The following is a 19,024-nucleotide window of genomic DNA, read 5'->3' on the forward strand; positions in this document are numbered from 1 at the left end:
ACCATCTAGGCAGAGGTTTTGTTTTCTCTGACGTGGGCTGAAACGGCAGTTTTCTCGTCCCGTATTGGTTGCATCAGTTGTGCTATTTAGGGAAGATCACATATTTTTTTGAGGCCCTTGGTTGTGTTTTGGAAGGTTGGTTTTTTGTGTGTTTTTTAACTGCTCTTGTCACCTTCTAGAAGCTTTCCTGAATACTAATGGCACATCTCTGGCCTTGCTTTCCCTGGTATGTTTGCCTCAAGGAAAGAGAAAGTGATTGTCTGCTTTTGTCAAAATTTCCCCCAGGGCCATCCATTACCTAGCAAAGGCCCTGAGACTAGTTTGAAGGTGACTGCCACATGCATTGTGTCCCCATGACTTTCATTAAAAATAAATAAATCAGCCTGTACCAAACAGCTCAGGAAAACTGAGGGGCATTGTAATAAGACAAGCGTCAAACATGTGAAAGTCTTTGTGCTTATCTGAGATGTGTAAGACGGCATTACACATCGGTTTCTAAGTGATGGTGGCCTCATAGACTATTTAGTCTCACAGGAGTGTCAGCTTTTGGTGAACTGGTTGTGGTGTAATCAGGCCTTTTTTTCATCCAGAACATGCCGGAACCTCTCAGGTGGGCGCCATTGCTATTCTAAGAGAACCAGGGAGGTGTTCATAGTGAGTTCTGGCACCTCTTTTCCCAGAAAAATAACACTAGGCAGAATCACTAGGTTTGTCAGGTGCTGGAATGTGAGCCTCTCCTCATTACTACACATTTTTAATTTTGCGGTTATCCTGACTAAGAAATCTGCTTAGGGTCAAAGTGCGCAAATCCTTAACTCTCGGCTGTGTCATGCCTTTATTTTATTTTCATTCTCCATGAACTCTACTGAGCTTTCTAACTGAAATAGAGTCAAGAGTGGATTTCATGCTCTTTATTCAGCTCATAGTGGTAAGGAGGGAATGAAAGTCCCCTCAAAGTATCTGCTTTATATACATTATTTACACAATGGGCTGCACGTGATTGGCTAATTCCAGAATTCTCCTGTAGGCCAATCAGGTTGTGGATTCACTTCTATCTGGAGCTGGATTGGGTGGCTCCTGCCAACCAATCATACTGCTGCATTGTTCTAGGACCAATCAGACTGCTGCATTCTGGATCCTATTGTTCTAGGACCAATCAGACTGCTGCAGTTTGGATCCTATTCAACTCAGTACATAACACTAACCAAATATGATCAGGCCAGTAGCCCTTGTAATTCTTTGGTTCAGAAGATTTTTATTATTTTTGGTATGGAGGAGGGTTCAGCTGCACAAGCTACAACCCAGTGTGAAATGGCACAGCCTGAACAAGTATTTCCCGCCTCAATGAAAAGCTGGCTTTGGTGTATAGCTACTTAACACATCCCCAACAACAAGGCCTAAGTATGCACAAACTGCATTTGGTCACACTTATCCTGTGTCAGTTTTGCCTCTTCCTACTTCTGCAGGTGGCGCTGTGGGTTAAAGCCTCAGCGCCTAGGGCTTGCCGATCGAAAGGTCGGCGGTTCGAATCCCTGCGGCGGGGTGCGCTCCCGCTGCTCGGTCCCAGCGCCTGCCAACCTAGCAGTTCGAAAGCACCTCCGGGTGCAAGTAGATAAATAGGGACCGCTTACCAGCGGGAAGGTAAACGGCATTTCCGTGTGCGGCTCTGGCTCGCCAGAGCAGCGATGTCACGCTGGCCACGTGACCCGGAAGTGTCTCCGGACAGCGCTGGCCCCTGGCCTCTTAAGTGAGATGGGCGCACAACCCCAGAGTCTGTCAAGACTGGCCCGTACGGGCAGGGGTACCTTTACCTTTACCTTACTTCTGCTTCCATCAAAGCTTAAGTTGGAAGTTCCCCAGGTGTCTTTCTTTTGTGTTACTCGACAGTGGATCATGTACATTGATCAGTGTATAGATAAACAATCCTAGTATATACTAGGCATCTATATCAAATCCTACGCTAGTGTAAGTAGCTGCCTTACAAATCACCTGCCTTGGGAAACTGTGCTTCGGGGATGGCAAAAGCAGCTAGACGACTTGCGCTTTCATGAAAACAAACACCCACACAAACCACAGGGTTAGCGGAAGCAATTGGTTTGTCTCCAACGTGTGGGTGAGTAATTGTGGATTTGAAGGTTTGCTCATTCAGAGCCTTGATGCCCATAGCAACAACAGCCTCCAAGTTCAACTCTTCCCCTCAGAACCATCAGTAGAAGCTTCCTGTGGTCAGCTGATGAGTGTGTCTTAGGTGGTTGCAAATATAATGTCAGAAAGACAAGATCTCGGTGGCTTCCACCATCTGTGGAACTCTGTTGGGTAAAGAAGGAACATAATTAAAATCACACAGCCATTCAGTATTCAGGGGAAAATATATGTATCTCCATTGCTGAACCGCTAAAGCAAAATGCCCTTAGTAGATAGCAGCCATTAGGTGACTTTCTCGGAAAGCTCTAACTCCAAGCGGCGTTTTCCAGGTAAAAACACTTAACCCAGGAGAAAGAATGTGAGTGCAGACCCACCAAGGGTCCCTATTTTCCAGGGACAGTCCCAGATTTATATAAGTTGTCCCGTTTTCTGGTTTGATACTGTAATGTCCTGCTTTTCCTCAATAAAGGTAAAAGTAAAGGGACCCCTGACCATTAGTTCCAGTCGTGACCGACTCTGGGGTTGTGGCACTCATCTCGCTTTATTGGCCGAGGGTGCCGGCATACAGTGGCCAGCATGACTATGCAGCTTCTGGCGAACCAGAGCAGCGCACGGAAACGCCGTTTACCTTCCTGCCGGAGCGGTACCTATTTATCTACTTGCACTTTGACGTGCTTTCGAACTGCTAGGTTGGCCGGAGCAGGGACCGAGCAACGGGAGCTCACCCCATCGAGGGGATTCGAACCGCCGAATCCCCACGACGCCAAATCCCCTTCTGATTGGCAAGCCTAGGCTCTGTGGTTTAACCCACAGTGCCACCCGTGTCCCTTTTCCTCAATAGGCCATCCCTATTTTCATCAGAGAAAGGTTGGAGAGTTTGGTAAGAGATGTACCTATCTTGCTCTGTGGACTTGTAAAGTACTTTTTTATTTTTCAATAAAGAATATAAAACACCCCCCCCCAAAAAAAAGCCAAAGAAGAAAGATGGTAAAAGAATCATTTTACCCCTTCAAAACTGTGATTCATGTATGGAGATTTAACCGGGTAATATAATGAAGTTCTATGTACAATTAATTGACTAACCATTGCCTCTAACAGGGTAACGGCCCAGTTTATGACTGATCTCTTAACCATCACCATCTCGAATGAAAGATGAAGTTCCCACAGTCCTTTACGCCAGACGCCGTGTGGCATACTGAAGTGAGTTTTTCTCATCCAGGTATCGATCGACTGCCCCTTTGCACAATAGTTACCAATGCATCTGCTTCAGAGCTGTGATTACGGCACTGCTACAGACAAGCTGTTTGGTGGCGCTTATTGAGTCCGCTAAACGCGATTGGGGGGGGTGCTGCTGTCTCCCTTACCTGCTGCCTTGAACACGCAGGTGTCCCCAGCTTCCCCTCTGGTTAATCTGGTCGTGATGAGTTTATATTGCTTTCCGATCTCCACGGAAATTGCAAAGGTCATTAAGTCCCTGACAACGTTCACTTTCACTGAAGCATATGACTCAATGAGCTTAGAGGCTTAGTGGCAGCGAGAGCAGCTGACTTTAGCTCCTTGGCAATGTCCAGGCACCCAGCGCTAGAGGGAAGAGAGACCAAAAGGAATGGATCGCTGCCTGGTGGGAGATTTCATTGGGAAGAGAAAAAGACACAGCTAAGCTTTTTTTCTGGCAGCACGGTGGGAAAGTGATGGGAAAAACATTTATTGGCTTCATTTGTATGTGTCAGGCTGCTCTCAAAGGCACAGGGCTGCATTTTTAGCTATATACCAAATCTCCAGGGACTATTGACAAGCAGGTATAATAGCTGCTTCACAAGGTGTGGGGTTTGTGTGTGTGTGTGTGTGTTTGAGTAATCAAGAAGTTAAAACTGTTGGACTCGCCATTGTTTTCTGAGCAATGGCAGGCCTTGCCAGGGGGGTGCCAACTTGAATCAAAAACAGTGGTACCTCAGGTTACATACGCTTCAGGCTACATATGCTTCAGGTTACAGACTCCACTAACCCAGAAATAGTACCTCAGGTTAAGAACTTTGCTTCAGGATGAGAACAGAAATTGTGCTCCGGCAGCACGGCAGCAGCGGGAGGCCCCATTAGCTAAAGTGGTGCTTCAGGTTAAGAACAGTTTCAGGTTAAGAATGGACCTCCGGAACGAATTAAGTACGTAACCCGAGGTACCACTGTATAGCGGGGGGGGGGGGGGCAGGTAAGCCCTACCCTGAATAATCCATCACAAGTCGTGGCACAAGCAAACCATTTGAATGGCAACACCCACCAACTTTGGGGGGCGGCCATCTCAAATATTTTATTGGGGAGTTGGCTCCTATGGTGCTTGCCTACCCCGTGTTTGGTTTCCTTTCAAAAACAGCAAGTGGAGGCTTTTCAGTGTTTTGTAGTAATCAATTTATTGGCAAACACACAGTTTGAACATAAGTGGACTTGGGTCTTTTTCCCCCAGCTGGAACTTGCCAGAACTCAGTTCCAGCACCTCTCAGGTGGGCACCATTGCCATTCTAAGAGAACGAGGGAGGTGTTTATGGAGAGTTCTGGCACCTCTTTTTCTAGAAAAATAGCAGTGGGTGGACACAAAGCTTTAAATACTCCAAAAAGACAGCCAAAGTCCATTGCTCCTGCATCAGATCTCCGGGGAGACAGCTAGTACCTGAAGACACTTACAGAGCTCTAGCTCAGTCGCTTTCCCTGTGCCTATCTCCATATCTAATCACAAACTGCATCACTTTTCTTCAAACAGCAGACACCAGGATTTCTTCATCCTTAGATGGGCGTGGGGAAGGTGTGGCCTCTTCTGTGAATAGTTGTTGTTTTTTCCCTTTCTACACAGAACATTCCCCCAAATGGCCCTCTATTTGAGAAGCAACTGTCTAAACATCCAGTTACCATGGCAACGTAACACCTGTAGTTTACCTAACAAAAGGATGTGCTTATCCGGACACTTTGACCAACCGTTAAGCTGTCCCTCAGCCCCATTAAATTTTTGTTGTCCAACCTCCAAATGGGCAATAGTGCTTTGGTCTTACGAGGCTACAACTTCAGCTATGGCAGAGGAATGGTGTGAAAATGTGCTGAAATCTACAGCGATGAAACATGCAGCGCTCCATAGGAGTGGCAGACCACTTGTAGGAATGCAGTTTGGTGTTAGGCACTTGAGTCTGGAGGCTCAAGGCGCAGAAACTACAGTGGTACCTCAGGTTAAGTACTTAATTCATTCCGGAGGTCTGTTCTTAACCTGAAACTGTTCTTAACCTGAAGCACCTCTTTAGCTAATGGGGCCTCCTGCTGCCACCATGCCGCCGGAGCACGATTTCTGTTCTCATCCTGAAGCAAAGTTCTTAAGCCGAGGTACTATTTCTGGGTTAGCGGAGTCTGTAACCTGAAGCGTATGTAACCTGAAGCATATGTAACCCGAGGTACCACTATATGTGCTAACTTTTCCTGTGGCAGAGAGAAGTCTATACTCAGAGGCAGAAGCTGAAGCTGGAGAGGAAGGACTTCAAGAGGCAGAGGGGAGTCAGGCTGTTGAAGAGTCAGGGGTGTCTCCTTCTGCTGCCGCAACAAGCTCTCTCTCGGTTGCTCTTCCAGTACCAGGAGAGGCATGAAGAGGGTGGAGGAGAAATTAGCTTCATGCAGGCACAGTCTCCAAAGAATTGGGGGGAAACCCTGGAGAGGAGGGGACTTAGGCAGCTGTGGGGAATCTCCACAACTGCTTCATGGGGGCAAGACCTGCCAGAGGAGAGTTGCTGTGCTCATTAGGCCTGAGAGTCCGGTGCAGATCCTAGTTTTGCTTATGAAGAGTTAACTCCAACTTGCTCAGTGTGATTTACTGCTGGCCTGCTCTTTGACATAATGGGGACTTGCAGCAGGTGTGGGTGGGTTTATGTGACTATTGCTTTTTCCTCCCATGCTAATGGTGTATCCACAATTGATGTGGGAGTTGGCACAACTGACCTACTAGGGTGAAGTCGGACATAATATAGGAAGAGAAGTTAGGGCAGGTTTTGAACCAGTGGGATGGGTCTCGACTACCTAAGCTGTATGACAGACTTAGGCTGTGTGTGCACAGAATTTTCAAGTGCTTTTTATGCACACAGAGTGTGGATGTTTTGTACATTGTTCACAACATGTCATCCATATCCAATGTGTATTCACTTAATGTACTTCTTTGCAATATTTGATGTGATTAATAGACTAAAAATGCAATATAAATTATCATTGCTCCATTGTGGACATCAGGAAGTGCATTGTGTACATGTCTGGGAATTTTACACTGTTCAGCTCTCAGTCTTGCACTTTCTCTCATGCATTAGTCTTCTCCCCTCCCCCTTTATAGAAGACATTTTTAAAACTGCAAAACTGATGTCACAGGCACCAGATGCCTTCCATAGTTGGGTCTTCTCCATTCCACCACAATGAAAAACTGCATCATTTTCCTCTCTCTCTCTCTTAAAAGCTTTCCCTGGAACAGACGCGGGTCTATTTACGAAATAGCAAGGCTGCCTCCATCCCTTTCATAATGATATATGTGCCTATTTCCTCACTTGTGAGTCTCCAGCATGCTGATGCAGTGTGTCAAAGCAGGACAGTTTCTGGAGAAAGCTGTCTTCTGGAAGAACGAATGGCACCATTTTGGTGGGATTTGGGATCTTTAGCACCGAGTTCTGCTTTTGTTCATGCTGCTACTTTTCCAACTGGTGTCCCATAACCTTCTCTTAATCTACACACCAAACTGGAACCTAATTTAGGAAAGCCACACACACAGCCTAACAGCCTTATCTTGGCAGGGATTTCCTTAAACAATAAAATTAACAGCTGCAAATAATTACGTGTGTGCCAGGTGGCACGAGCTACTGTTGCTAAGCTAGTATTTAAGCCTGTATGTGTTGGACACATGCTTTATTGGACATTGGGACTGACACATCTAATAAGATGAAGGCATCCTGAATATACTGTTTGGAGAAAAAGAGTGTAAGAACTAACTCTTACATTATGCTGTGGCATACATATGTTTACTACCAGGGGTACATTCGGCAGGCCAGTCCTAGCCATGTGTCTGCAAGGAAATATTTATCACATGTGCACTTAACGTTTTCACTTTTTTCCAACAAAAAAATACTTGTAATTAATGGATACATTTCAAACATAGAACAGTATGGAAAACTGGCAAGGAAAAACAAGGGAAACAAATTTGGATACAAACTTTTTTATTATTATTAACAAAAACACATCGCCAAAATGAAAATGGCACTTACTCTGTTTGCAGTTTCAGACAACAGCGCTTGACAAATACATGTTTATCTTCTTTCTAAGTTAATGCTTATAAAATATCTGTATTTATAAATATGTTTTCCCCTTCATTTTCACACAGACACACAAAATGCATACATATATATATATATATATATATATATATATGCCTATCTTTCTATAGAAACAGTTATAAAGTATTTTAAAAGTAACATTTTTAGGTGTACAGGTGTTTTTTTTTTAATCACTTGTGAAGCAATCCAGAGGCAAAATTAGAGTTCTGATTATTACAAGTGGCATGGCTGAAGAGGCATTACCCATTGCCTTAAAGTATGCCCTTAATTCTTTTGCCATTATCAAGATCTAAATCCGTATCAACAGTTATTCAGCTTCTAAATAAAGCTTGAATTCTGGGTCAGTCTTTGTAATTGGTTTTTAGCTGTCTTCATCAACCACTGTGTGTGATTAATTTGGGAATATGGCAAAGTTAAATATCATGATTTTTTAATTTAAAAAAAAAAAATAGGGACACGATCCTGCTTTTTGTACTCTTGGCATTTGAAATGGCAGGTTGGGCGCTCATTCACAAATAGATCTTTCAAAGCAGGTGTCCCAGCTGCTGTTTGAAGCAGGACTGAAATGATTAGACACTGTCTGTACCTAGGTAAAAAGGTAAAGGGACCCCTGACCATAACCAGAGCAGCACACGGAATGCCATTTACCTTCCTGCCGGAGTGGTACCTATTTATCTACTTGCACTTTGATTGCTTTCAAAATGCTAGGTTGGCAGGAGCAGGGACCCAGCAATGGGAGCTCACCCCATCGCGGGGATTCAAACTGCCGTCCTTCTGATTGGCAAGTCCTAGGCTCTGTGGTTTAACCTACCTACCTACAAATGTCTTTGCGAGTAAACTCCTGAGCCCTACCATTTTACCCCATTTTGCATCTTTGTCCGTTAATTATTCTTGCAGTGCTCTTTCTACAGGAGGTATGTAATTGATTGCCATGTCTTCTGACTCTGAAATTCAGGAAGTGGTGCTCGGCTGCTGAGGACTGGTGCTAACAGTTCAGTTCAACTGGAACTCTGTATATGTCCCAGGACATAGAGCAAGCTTGTTTTCTCCTGCTCCAGTGGGTAGGACCTGAACCGATGGACCAAGTTACAAGAAAGGAGATTCCAACTAAACATCAGGAAGAACTTTCTGGCTGTAAGAGCTGTTTGACAGTGGAACAGACTCCCTTGGAAGGTAGTGGACTCTCCTTCGTTGAAAGTTTTTAAGTAGAGGTTGGATGGTCATCTGTTACAGTTGAGATTCGTACATTGCAGGGGGTTGAACTAAATGATCCCGAGTTTCTTCCAACTCTATAATTCTATGGTTCTAACTAAGCGCTTATTTCGGTTTTGCTTTGAAAAATGTGTGGCTGTATTTGCGAGGGAATCGGAGAAAGCGACACTGGTCGCAGCGAAGTATTGTTCCATGGGAAGCCCTAGTGGTTCCTGCCAAATTTTTCCCCACAATAATGCATATGCACAGCAAGAAGGGATAACTTAAGTGCAAAAGCCTGGTTAAGTTCAGGAAGCTTGCTTTCTACAACTGCGCTCTCAGTTCTGTTTTGTTCAGTTTTCCACTTGGAGGACTGTTCCACTTCTTTAAGCTGTTCTGGAATCCTCCAGAAGTCTACTCCACACTGCTCCGACCTTGTTGATGTCTGCAGGAGCCAAACTCTTCTGCCGCTTATCTAGATCCATACCCTTGCCTCCATTCCCTACTTCTCATCCGTGCTTGTTATTCTTTGGTTGAAACTTCATGTGGAAAGCACAAGTCTGGGTTACCCAAAAAGGGAGCTTGTATCTGTTTTTGAACTTTCCGCAGAACTCAGGGGTGATTGGACTTAGCTGAAGTGACCAGTGAAGGCTGCCCTATATTCTGCCACCCAATCATCACTTGAAGATGGGAGTCCCTTTCCTGAATGTTCATGCATGTTAAAAAATGCAAGCATCTTGTTATCAGACACCCACATATTTCATGCCTTGCCTTTGCTCTCATAACCTCCAAGACTCAGCTACATGGGTCACGTTGAAACTCAGGAAACTGCTTGTTTTTACTCTCCCTTCTTCTGGACTGGTAATTATTAGCACCTCTTTCCTATTTCTGTCTTTCTCATTTCCCTAATCTGTCTCTGAGCTTTTTTGTTAATCCAAACCCCTAGTCATTTGCATTTGAGCATTTCCCCTCAATGTGCTTAAACCTCCACTGCATTTTGCCTGGTTCCCTAGCACCTCAGTTTAAGGCAACCTCTTTGCCTAAGTCTAGATCTTTATGGCTATAATAAAACTTCCCATTTGGCAATTAAAAAAACAAACAAACAAAACCCTCTAACCATATTGCAAACTCATATTTCTAACTTTTGTTGTTTTCACTCTGACAACGCCTGTGCTAGATTGCTGCCATGTGTTCTATGTGGGGCTGCCGTTGAAGACAGTTCGGAACATGTAGCTGATGCAGAATTCAAAGGCCATATTGTTGACCAAGCATAGAAAATATTTTCTGGCACGATTAAACTAGCTACCAGCTAGTTTTCAGGCCTAATCCAAAGTGCTGACTTTGACCTATGAAGCCTTCTGTGGGCTCAGGATGCTAATAACCTCTTCCATATGAACCAACCTTGACTCTGCATTCATAATCTGAGCTCCTTTTCTATGTGTGCCCCCTCTGAGAGAGGCGCAGAGGGTGGTAACACAAGAACAGTGTTTGTTCAGTACATGCTTGTGCCAGAAAGGCATGCCAGCATCTTTATTGGTTTTCAGACATGAGGCAAAAACATTTCTATTTACCCAAGCTTTTGACTCTTTATCTGGAGGCTATTAGGTGCACTTGTGGCCTCCCCCACCCTCATATTTTTAGTGGGATGTGGTCCAGTGTTATTTTTCTAGAAAAAGAGGTGCCGGAACTCACCACAAATGCCTCCCTTGTTCTCTTAGAATGGCAATGGCACCTGTCAGGGAACTGCCATCGGAGCCAGGAGTGGAGGTAAGGCGCCCCAGCGATGCAGGAGAAGGGCCCAGCAGGGAGAGAGGGAACACTTCCTCTGAGGAAGGAAATCAGCGTGACACCAGGAAGAAAGGGGAGCCTGGAAGGACTTCGGAGAGAGGGCTCCAAGACTCTTCCACAGAGACCAGCGGGGAGAGCACAGGACCTCCGCTGGCCATGCCCACTCTGTGCAGAAAACTTCCGCGCAGGGAGGCTAGGCGGAGACTTGGTGTCAAAGAGCTTTTATGCTGGAAGAAGTTCAGGAAACGCCCACTGACGGATTCTGCCAGCAACTGACACAGCCCACGGAGTAAGGGCTGTCCAGCCAGGGAAAGGTTTAGCCAGACAACGTTGCCTAGAACAGCGGCCACTTACGCACAAGCAACCCCAATTCCCATTACAGCACCCATCTGACAGGTGCTAGAACGGAGTTCCATTGAGTTGTGGCTGGGGAAAAAAGCCCTTCTTAAATACATTATAGATCTGCTTTCTCTGTTTTTATTCTACTCTGGTTTTTTATACTTGGTGGTCATTACTTTGTGTATTGCTTTTGGGTCCCTTTTTGTGAAAAAGTGACTAATACATTCAATAAGAAATGATAATGTAAAAGCTGGGCTCATACATATCCCCTTCCTATCTTCAAGGAGAAAGAGGCCATTGCAAGCACATGATCCCAAAGCATGCCTTTGCAGCATGCTTCTGTTTTCTCCCAAAGTAGAAAGGGACCTCTACCAGTTAATTGCCCTCAAGCTACATCACTGCCTTTATTCTCTCTTCTAAGTCTTTGCATTCATGTTCTCGGCCTTCCTCCCACACACATCTGCTTATATACCATCCCCTGTACTCGGAGCAGTACCCCTATTCAATCCACCAAGCCACTTTTCTATTGTTCCACCTTTCCCTGGAAAGTTGCTCCTGAATCGCACTCCTCTCACCTTGCCTGCACCTCCATTTTCTTCTGACACATTCCCTCCCATATCTCCAGGTAACCGTACTCAGCCACCATGACCTTGCCCTGCTGTTTAGAAAACTGACTGCCATTGAGTATGGCTAGCTATTACAGGCAGTTGTATTAATAAGACACTTGTTGTCGGGTGCATGAGTGTTTAAAGCAACGTAGGCTGACTCACGGCCATACGTTTATGGTTTACGTGAAGAACTTTCTCCTGACTGAGCTGAACTCGCTGCCAAGCAGTCTCATTGGATGAGCCCCTTCACCTTTATGAGAGGCAAGAAACATTCCTGCTCGATGCTTATTACTACAGAGTGGTGGTTCTTTCTCCTGGAGCCTTCAGATCATTTCGCAGAATCACAGGGAGGGACGAGAGAGTGCCTACCCCCAGACTGTCACCTGTAGGAATAACGGAGACGACAGGAGGTAGGATGCAGGTGAGCTGTGCGGAAGCACGCTGGCAAGCATGCTGCAAGCAAGCTGCTGGCTAGCTCTGCTGAGGCTCCTTTTATTAGTAGAAGTCAACAATTGGAAAGAGTAGTGAAACCACCCGGAACTTAACAGATTTCCATCTAAGCACATTTCCAGCATTAGCAAATACACATGTCAACAGGTGTTTCCCTCAGATGTTCCCCCCGATACTTGATTACGTCCACATTCCTGGTCATGCTCCAGCCAAGCGATATGTCTAACGGGAAACCCTGTTTTCTAGCCAAGAAGGCAAAAGGTCAGGGAAAGCAGGCGCAACGCTCCTTGACATACTGTTGCATGTCTGGTGCAAGGTTTGCCTTCGCAAAGCGGAGCGTTACCTCTACAGTCACCCAGTGCAGCTTCTGTGTTGCTGCCCAATACGGAGCTCAGTTCTTCCCAGGAGTTACCACCTGCAGGGAGACTTGAATTCCAGCCTTCCTATTGGAGCTCTGCTCTGAACCATTATTCCACTGTGGGAAACCATAGGCCCAAGTAACAACAACAACTTCTTCTTCTTCTTCTTCTTCTTCTTCTTCTTCTTCTTCTTCTTCTTCTTCCTCTTCCTCTTCCTCTTCCTCTTCCTCTTCCTCTTCTTCTTATTTATTATATTTATTGAGTTTATATACCGCCCTATACCTGGAGGTCACAGGGCAGTTCACAGAAAAGATCACAACATATATAATCAGAATAAAAGCAATAGCCCACTAACCTCCCCCCTCCCCACCAAAGCCACATTTTAAAAGGGTACAGGATATCAAACAAATTAATCAAAGGCCTGGTTAAAAAGGAACGTTTTTGCCTAGCACCTAAATGAAGGTGCCAGGCAAACTTCCCTGGGGAGAGCATTCCACAGGCGGGGAGCCACTGCGGGGAAGGCCTGTTCTCGTGTTGCCACCCTCTGGACCTCTCGAGGAGGAGGCACACAAAGGAGGGCCTCAGAAGATGATCTCAGGGTCCAGGCAGGTTCATATGGAAAGAGGCAGTCCTTGAGGTATTGCAGTCCTGAGCCTTTACTGGCTCTTTACTATACTCCTTTATATTGCCCATTCATTATTATTTGTGCTCACAGTATTGGGGTGGTTATGCACAGTTCTGCTATGAGCTCTGTTTGTGTCGGCAAAAGTTTCGGACTGGGCGTACTGCTTTGTTTTGGATCAACGCGTCCCCCGTAACCGCCTGCCTGAAATCCTGCAATATTTTAGACACAAACGTTCTGGTTCGTTCTGTGTCCCACTTTTGTTGTGCTATAGTGGAAGAGTGGAATAATGCAATAACACTGGGGAAGCACTGCAGGACAACTAATAGAGTGGAATGGCCTGAGGATGGTCCAGTGTAAATTAATCACATGGGGGGGGGGCAGTCTGAAGGGGCCCTGTGACTGGATTGCTGCTCTTTCCTTCCACGTTAAAAACTTCCCCTTCCAGTTACTGTACTTTAGTTCCAGGTTTGCTATTCATGCTCTGCTTCCCAGTCCTGAAAGCCTCCCATGTTCTGGGACAACTGTCCTAGATCCCTGAGACATCTTCCATCATGTCCTTTTGAGCAAATCAGATCTTTCATAACTTCTTGATTGGGATCGAGGTAGCCAAATCTGATATGGGACTCCAGATGGCGACTTACAGGCTCCATACACACATTCTTTCCCTCAAAGAATTTTGAGTACTGTAGTTTGTTGAAGAGGCAAGGCCAGCCCCTGAGGCAAATCCCAAAATAGCATCCTTCTCCCTACCAGCAAAGGAAGATCTACATCAGGAACAAGGGGTGGGGGAGAGAGAAAGATCAACATTGGGGACTGCTGCCTCCTGAGGCGATCACCTCACCTTACCTCATGGGTGAGCTGGGCCTGCTGTGTGAGGTAAAGTACAATGTCCAGAATTCTTTGAGAGAAAGAATGTGCTTTGACTATACTTTAAAGGTATAGCATATACCAGTGCTATTTTGATAGAAAAAGAGGTGCCGGAACTCACCACAAACACCTTCCTCTTTCTCTTAGAATGGCAATGGTGCCCACCTGAGAGGTGCTGGAACTGGGGGGGGGGAGAGCCCTGGCATATATGCAGACTACTGTGAATTTTCCTGACTTTCCTATCCTGCTCCCATCCTCTTTCACACACAACACTTCCCACTAAAGTCTACAAAACCCTTCAATATTGGGTTTAGAATGGCATGCAAACTGAAGGATGCTATAGAAAGGTTGCCTTCGTGTTGCGTTTTGGTTAATGAATCGCTCACAGAGAACTTCACTTTCCCTGGGAATTTATTAAACAAGGAATAGGGATCCAGACTAGGCTTAAGATGTTCGGAGAGCACTTTGAAAGAGCAAAGCTGCATACAAGTAGTGATTGCAGCAAAATACTGGCTCTGTCATCTCCCCCTCTGTAAATAAGTCGGCTATAGCCCTGCTATCAGCATCTTGACAGCTAAGGTATGAGATCCATTAGAGCATCTGTAATTATTTATAGAGGAGGAGAAAACATATTGCATTGATTTTTATTTTTTTTAAACAGGATTGCCCAGCAAAGGAGCACTCCCTGTTTCTAGGGAAGAGTTCTTAAAAAGTAATATTTATCTTAGTTATAATTGCCAGCAGAATGAAAGCTTTTCACTTTTCCCCCTGAATGTTATTTCACTCTGTTCAGTGAACTATATAGCACTTAACCAGCAGAAAATGCTGAATGGCATTTAACAATTCTGAGGAAGGTCTAAGTTGTCCAATAGATATTATATAGTACAGATTTGGGGGCACACATATTTATGCACAATTTTTTTTAGACATGTTACATGGACTGCAAGATGATCAAACCTATCCATTCTGAAGGAAATCAGCCCTGAGTGCTCACTGGAAGGACAGATCCTGAAGCTGAGGCTCCAATACTTTGGCCACCTCATGAGAAGAGAAGACTCCCTGGAAAAGACCCTGATGTTGGGAAAGATTGAGGGCACAAGGAGAAGGGGACGACAGAGGACGAGATGGTTGGATAGTGTTCTCAAAGCTATTGACCTGAGTTTGACCAAACTGTGGGAGGCAGTGGAAGACAGGAGTGCCTGGCGTGCTCTGGTCCATGGGGTCACGAAGAATCAGACACAACTCAACAACAACAACAACAACAAGTTACATCTTACCATTTTTGGTGACGTCACAGAATATGCTGTGGTTGAGCTCTCAGACTGAAAGCTGGAAGCTGTACATGAATTAGAGGAATGCAACCAAGAATCCTACACAATGTCATATACTGCTTAGGTCCTATTACTGCACAATGTCATGTTGCTTAGTGTCAGGTGTGCGTGCAGGACCCAGGCCCTGGGACCAATAGGACTCTGCAGGACTGGGGCCTTCCTAAGTTTGTTCTGAAGAGGCAAGGCGCGGCCTCACAGGTGAGGCTGATTGGTAACTCACAGCACCTGGTGGCAAGAGCTGGGAAGTGATATAAGGTCAGCATTTCCCTTCGGCTCTTTGCCACAGCAACACGTTCCCTGCCTTGCTGCGTTTGATTCCTTGACTCCTTGCTTCTTGATCCTTGGGTAGGCACAGCTTTGTGGTTCGTTGACCATCTCTAGTGACTCAGTTGGAAGACAGAAGCTTCAGGCTAAGAGGCAATCTTATAATTTATGGAGTATCTAATTTTTTTCCTCTGCACTGCTTTTAGTCTGGATGCCACTGAATACTAGTTGGAGAGGGGCAATAGAGAAAGAGGACTACTGTGCATCCCTGGTTGTAAGCTTCTTGGAAGCATCTTGGTTGGACATTGTGGGAAACAAATGGTGGACTAGACAGGCCTCTGAGTCAACTCAACAGGGCTTCTCCTACAGGAATTTCACCAGTCCAGACTCTGCTCCCCCTCTCCATCCCCTGCTTTCTCGCATGCTCCAGATCAGGTAGGTGGCAGTGCTGCTTGCAGAGAGTCAGAGGGAGATTTTGCGTGATCTATAAACCAACAGTGGTGAGCTAAATCAGGTGGTGTGGAGGAAAGCAAAATAACAATTGGCCTGGGTGGTAATGATGGATATGAGAAACCTTTTCCAGATGGCAGTCCATTTTGACAGGTGGGTGTCAATCCCCTGGTGACGTTAGGTAACCCAAAGTTTTTTTTTGGTTTTTTTCCATTTGGGGTTGTAGCTCAAGCCATACCTGCAGAGGAAGATATTTTGCATTGCCGGCTACGGTAAAACATTGGAGGTTTTTAAGCAGAGGTTGGATGGCCACCTGCCATGGGTGGTTTAGTTGAGATTCCTGTATTGCAAGAGGTTGGATCAGATGACCGGCAGTGTCCCTTCCAACTCTACAATTCTATGTACTGACAACAAGCCTGCTATGGGCAGGGATTGGCCATGCTACAGGATGCCTCAACAGGAACTCCACCGCTTTTGATCCCAGCAGGTTTGCTGTCAGTACTGATCAGCTGAATGGTGCTGACAGCAAGCTTCACTTGCCAAGGAATAATCAGGAGTGTACTTTAAGGCTCCCTGTTTGCTGTCAGATTCATCTCTGCCCACCCCATATATGGCATCAGGAATGGGACTGGTGAGTGTAGTTTGGGGGGAAACGGCTGTGTGCCTAACTGCCATGCCTCACTAGGCCCATGGAATTGAGGTTCCACACCTCTGATGTATTTATTTATAATTTTATTTATCAAATTTGTATGCCACCCTTCATCTTGAAGACCCCAGGGCAGTTCAACGCATAAAAATACAAAATAGAAACACAAAATACAAAATAAAGAAATAAAGAAAAAATAACGCCCCTCCTTCCCACAAGCACATTTAAAATGGATGTTACTCAGCCAAAGGTCTGGTTAAAGAAGGTTTTTGCCTGGCACCTAAAGGTGTATAATGAAGGTGCCCGACAAGTCTCCCTGGGGAGAGGGAGCAACTGCAGAAAAGGCACATTCTTGTGTTGCCATCTTTTGGGCCTCTCATGGCAGGGGCACACAAAGAAGGGTCTCTGATGATGACCGCAGGGTCTAGGTAGGTTCATATGGTATTGGTATCCCAATGTAGGGCTTCCAGCCAGTAGGGTTACTGACCAAAAGAAAAATTGCTCTGTCTTTTGTGTATTTAACAGCAGCTTGATCTACAGGAATAATCAGGTGATGCTTATCATGGCAATGAGATAGGCATTATCACCTGCTAAAGTCTAGCACAGGGGTAGATATGGAACATGTGGCCCTCCAAATGTTGCTAGTCTACAACTCTCTTCATCCCTCACCACTGGCCATACAGCTGTTGAAATGCACAAGAATGGAGGCAGATAAAAATATAAGAACTGAAAGCATCAGTGGATGGCATTCCCTTCCTGGTTGCATGCATGGAAATTAGATTCCAAACATGAGCGGAGCAGTCTAGCAAATCTCTGCTGGACCACCAAACTCCTTGAGGTATTTCTATTTGGGACAGTACATGATGCCCCGAAGAAAGGATCTCTCCAAAAGTCTGGAGAGAGGGAGTCCTGACTCCAATGAGCTACAACTTGTAGGGGGTGAGGAACAAAAAATTATTTCAAATCTGCTGTTAGCCCTTGGAATGCGGCCTTCTAAAAAAACCCCTATCCATCAGATAAGTAAAACTAGTGTGCAGATTGAGTATCCTTGGGCGGAGGGGCATGTGTGATGAGCTTCTGTTTTTATAGCTGTCCACCCAGTGGCTTTTAAAGCCTTGAACTTTCGGATGCTGGAGAGTAATTAATAATAAAGCAGCTCTGCAAAAGGAGTCAGCGAAAGGAGTTTTAAATAAAACATCCAGTAGCCAATTTACCCTTACTTAAAAAGCAAACACCCTCTTTCCGGGAACACGAAAGGGCAATATAATTGTATATATATCTATATTGCTTTCCTGCCCTTGTAGGGTAGCTGGATTTCAGTGCCGGTTGATTTCTGTAAAACGTGGTGTGCCTGGATGGGGAAACTGTTGGTTACTCCCAACTGCGTTAAATGCTAGAAAAGAAATAAAAATTAACTATAGCATCCGAGTCAAAGCTTTCTGATGGCTGAACATGGTTTACTTGACTTGCCAAAGGTGGTTGTTGGGTCAGTGTGAACAGCAAACAACTCTGGAGGTATTTGCTTAATTTGAAGTGTTCCAAAGGCCGTGCACTCATGAAAGGGCTTTCATAACAGATGCTGTTCAATGTTATTAAGTGGCCCCAGTCCAGGACAGCTGTTATAATGTGAGCCTTTCATCGCCTCCAGCTGAACGGTACGGGATTTCCACCCCTAAACAAGCCACCCTGAGCTGTCAGTAGTGGCCTCTGTGTGATATATTCAGGCCTCCTTCTAGAAGTGTTCGTTACCCGTGTTCTTTTTCTGGGATACTGTTTTCCAAAAGCAGGCTTTTCAAAAGTCTATTACCCACCCCTCCACAAAGTTCACCATCCACTTTTTCCATCGTTCGGTTCCCCTGCCCCCTGCAGCCAAAAGCATCCATGCTGTGTATTTGGTTGCCTTCTAAGAGTAGTGTGATACACTGGCCAGAATGTTCATCTTCTTGCCATAAAAGGTTTCACTTTCAAACACATGCATATCAAGTTGCTGAGGAGTTGATCTGCCGGCAACCCTGATGTGGATGCGAAGCTGGCAGTGACACCATCCTGTCCCTTAAAAGATAACGAATGCATAAGACATCACCTTGCCGACAAAGGTCCGTATAGTTAAAGCTATGGTTTTCCCAGTAGTGATGTGTGGAAGTGAGAGCTGGACCATAAAGAAGGCTGATCACCGAAGAATTGATGCTTTTGAATTATGGTGCTGGAGGAGACTCTTGAGAGTCCCATGGACTGCAAGATCAAACCTCTCCATTCTTAAGGAAATCAGCCCTGAGTGCTCCCTGGAAGGACAGATTGTCAAGCTGAGGCTCCAATACTTTGGCCACCTCAAGAGAAGAGAAGACTCCCTGGAAAAGACCCTGATGTTGGGAAAGATGGAGGGCACAAGGAGAAGGGGACAACAGAGGATGAGATGGTTGGACAGTGTTGTCGAAGCTACCAGCATGAGTTTGACCAAACTGCGGGAGGCAGTGGAAGACAGGAGTGCCTGGCATGCTCTGGTCCATGGGGTCACGAAGAGTCGGACACAACTAAACAACAACAACAACAACAATGCATATGTTGTGTGGTCCCCACCAATGCAGAAAGAAAAACATAGAAGGGATGTTGGGCACAGAGGTGTGG

At 45.4% G+C, this 19,024-nt stretch overlaps 1 long non-coding RNA gene across 1 annotated transcript; it reads left to right on the forward strand.

The window, feature by feature from the left end:
* The first annotated feature begins 111 nt into the window (after positions 1 to 111).
* On the forward strand, positions 112 to 18,665 carry LOC307201182. The gene is made up of 4 exons (XR_013832621.1): positions 112 to 226; positions 3,244 to 3,345; positions 15,510 to 15,738; positions 16,925 to 18,665. It is a non-coding gene; the product is annotated as an uncharacterized lncRNA (long non-coding RNA).
* The last annotated feature ends 359 nt before the right edge of the window (positions 18,666 to 19,024 follow it).

The sequence above is a fragment of the Podarcis cretensis genome (assembly GCF_951804945.1).
Source record: "Podarcis cretensis genome assembly, chromosome: 13".
NCBI classification, from domain to species: domain Eukaryota; kingdom Metazoa; phylum Chordata; class Lepidosauria; order Squamata; family Lacertidae; genus Podarcis; species Podarcis cretensis.